The sequence below is a fragment of the Elephantulus edwardii genome, unplaced genomic scaffold, assembly GCF_000299155.1.
Source record: "Elephantulus edwardii isolate Elephantulus edwardi_28Jun2011 unplaced genomic scaffold, EleEdw1.0 scaffold00138, whole genome shotgun sequence".
Lineage (NCBI taxonomy): Eukaryota > Metazoa > Chordata > Mammalia > Macroscelidea > Macroscelididae > Elephantulus > Elephantulus edwardii.
The window spans coordinates 1,354,809-1,357,929 of NW_006399888.1; the positions used below are offsets into that span (position 1 = coordinate 1,354,809).

The 3,121-nt window shown below is 41.4% G+C and overlaps 1 pseudogene; it reads left to right on the top strand.

The window, feature by feature from the left end:
- Positions 1-1,930: 1,930 nt before the first annotated feature.
- On the top strand, positions 1,931-2,769 carry LOC102843440 (annotated as a pseudogene).
- Positions 2,770-3,121: the final 352 nt, after the last annotated feature.

The following is a 3,121-nucleotide window of genomic DNA, read 5'->3' on the forward strand; positions in this document are numbered from 1 at the left end:
ACATTTTCAACAAAATCCTAACCAACTGAATGCAACATCCTATCAAGAATTATTCCTATGAAAAATGATCCTCATGATAAAAGGAGATTCATACCATGTGTGTAAGGATGGTTCAACAGAAAATAATCAGTATAATCCACTACATTAATAAAACAAAGGAAAAGAACCATTTAATAATCTCAATTAATGCAGAAAAGGTATTTGACAAAATTCAACATCCTTTCCTGCTAAAATGGCTTAACAAAATAGAAGGGAAATTCCTCAACACAATTGTTGTCGTTATGTGCTGTCTAGTCACTTGCAACTCATAGATATTCTATATATAACAGCCCTGAACCCTGCTCTATCTTGAGTCAACTTCGTCATCTCTAATACACCTACCCTCATTACCCCAGTCACTGAGTCAATCCATCTCATCCATGGTCTTCCTCTCCTGTGCTGTCCCTCCACCCTTCCGAGCATGATGTCCCTCTCCAAGAACTGGTTTCTCCTTGCAACATGGCCAAAGTATGTCAGATGGAGCTTCATAATCCTTTCTTCCAAGGATCAGCCTGGTTTCACCCTCTCCAGAATGAACCTGTTTGTTCTTTTAGCAGTCATGGTATATTTAATACTCTTCTCCAACACCACAACACAAAGGCATTCTTCTATCATCCTTAGTCACTGTCCAGCCTTCTGAAGCATAGTATTATTATTGTTTAGCTATAAATTGAAGTGATGAAGCAAAAGTTGAGATGAGGGAGGGGAAGTTGACCTGTACAGAAACAGAAGGTATCCAGCTGGTATAGTGGTTAAAGTGCTGGATTGCTAATAAAAAAATTGGTAATTTGAACCTGTAAGTCCTTTCATAGGTGGAAGATGTGGCAGTCTGACTCAGTAAAGATTTTAGCCTCAGAAACACTATGGGAAGTTCTACTCTTGTACAGGGTCACTACAAGTTAGAATCAAGTCCACAGAAGTGGGTTCAAGTTCAGACACAGGGAGGGAAAAGCATCATCAGTTAGTTAGATAATGGAAGTGAGACATCTTTGAATGTGCTTTGCTTTGTTGTTGTTGTTTTGTGCCATTGAGTCACCTGCAACTCATAGTGACCCTATATACAAAAGCTCTGAATCCTGCTCCAAGTCAGTCTCACTGACTCCAACACACCTACCCTCACTGCCCTAATTACTGTGTCAATCCATCTCATCTGGGGTCTTCCTCTCCTGCACTGTCTCTCCAGCCTTCCAAGCATGATGTCCTTCTCCAAGGACTGTTCCTTCTTGGCCATGTGCCCGAAGTATGTGAGATGGAGCTTCAAAATCCTTGCCTCCAAGGAGAAACTTGGTTTCATGCTCTTCAAGACAGATTTATTTGTTCTCCTGGCTGTCCATAGTATGTTCAATACTTTTCTCCATCACCACAATTCAAAGTCATTAATTTTTCATTGTCATCCTTAGTCATTGTCCTGCTCTCTGATGCATAACATGTAATTCCAAAGATTGTGGCCTGGATCAGATGCACCTTAGTCTCTAGATGGACATCATTGCTCCTCAGGACTCTGGAGGGGTCCTTGACAACAGATTTCTCCAATGCAATTTATCTTTTGATTTCCTGACTGCTGATTGGAAACATACTAATATTTTACATAATCATATAACAAAAGGACAAACATTTTTATGTTCCTAAACATTGACTTTAAAAATACTCATAATTAATATTAATTGATGATGAATGACAGAGAAGAATACTTTCAAATTACTTTAAAGTGAAATAATTAGCTTTTTAAGCTTTATTGCTCCTTGGATGTATCCTACGTGCAATATAGCATAAAGAAAAAGAACAACGCAGAGGACGGCACCAAGTTGACACGTAGAAGGGTCAGAAATGCTCGTGGCTGGCTAAGAGGCCTTCTAGACGTCTTATTTCGCTTGTGTTTGCGGCGGGTGTGATGGCGGGGGAAAAGGCAGACCCCAAGGAGAAGCCTTAGGCCAAGCCTGAAGCCAAGAATGCAGATGCTAGTGGCAAAGCTAAAAAAGCCAAGCCCAAGGGCACAGGCAAAACACCCAAGAAGGGGAAGCCCCACTGCAGCCACAATACAGTCCTAGTCCAGGGAATCGACCATGTATTCCAGGAAGGCCATGTACAAGAGGAAGTACTCGGCCACCAAGTTCTGGGTTGAAAAGAAGAAGGAGAAGGTTCTTGCCACTGTCACAAACCACCCAGTGGGTGGTGACAAGAATGGGGGTACCAGAGTGGTGAGACTGCAAAAAATGCCCAGGTACTACCCTCCTGAAGACCCTTCCTCTTGGAAGCTGCTGAGCCCCGACAGAAAGCCTTCAGTCAGCACATGAGGCTGCGCGCGAGCATCAACCCGGGACCGTTCTCATCATCCTCACAGGGCGCCACCTGGGCAAGAGAATGGTTTTCCTGAAGCAGCTTGCTCCTTGTGACTGGGCCTCTGACCCTCAATCGAGTTCCTCTGCGGAGAAAACACCAGAAATTTGTCATTGCCACCTCCACTAAAGTTGGTATCAGTGGTGTCAAAATTCCAAAGCATCTCACTGATGCTTACTTAAAGAAGACGAAGCTGCGGAAGCCGCGCCATCAGGAGGGTGAGATCTTCAACACGGAAAAGGAGAAATACGAGATTACAAAGCAGCGCAAGGTTGACTAGAAAGCTGTGGACTCCCAGATCTTACCCAAAATCAGAGCCATTCCTCAGCTCAAAAGCTACCTGCGATATTCTCCCTCACCAATGGGGTTTATCCTCACAAATTGGTGTTCTAGATTATTGCAGAAGACCTAATTAAATAATGTTTAGAGTAAACACACACACACACACACACACACACACACAAACCCACAAAAAAAATGCCTATGCAGAATTTTTAACAGTATTCAGAAATCACATTGTTGGCCATAATAGTTTTATTCTGAAATTATTATCTATTATTGAATGATAAAGCAAATAAGTAATGTTTATAAGAACTTATATTTTCTGCATAAGATGAAGAGGTATAAATATTGAATGATAAAATAGATAAGTTACCAGTATTTATAAGAACTTGGATTTTCTATGTAAAATGAATGAGGTATGACATAAAAGTAACAGTTGAGTGCTTGATAAGGAGTGAAAAGT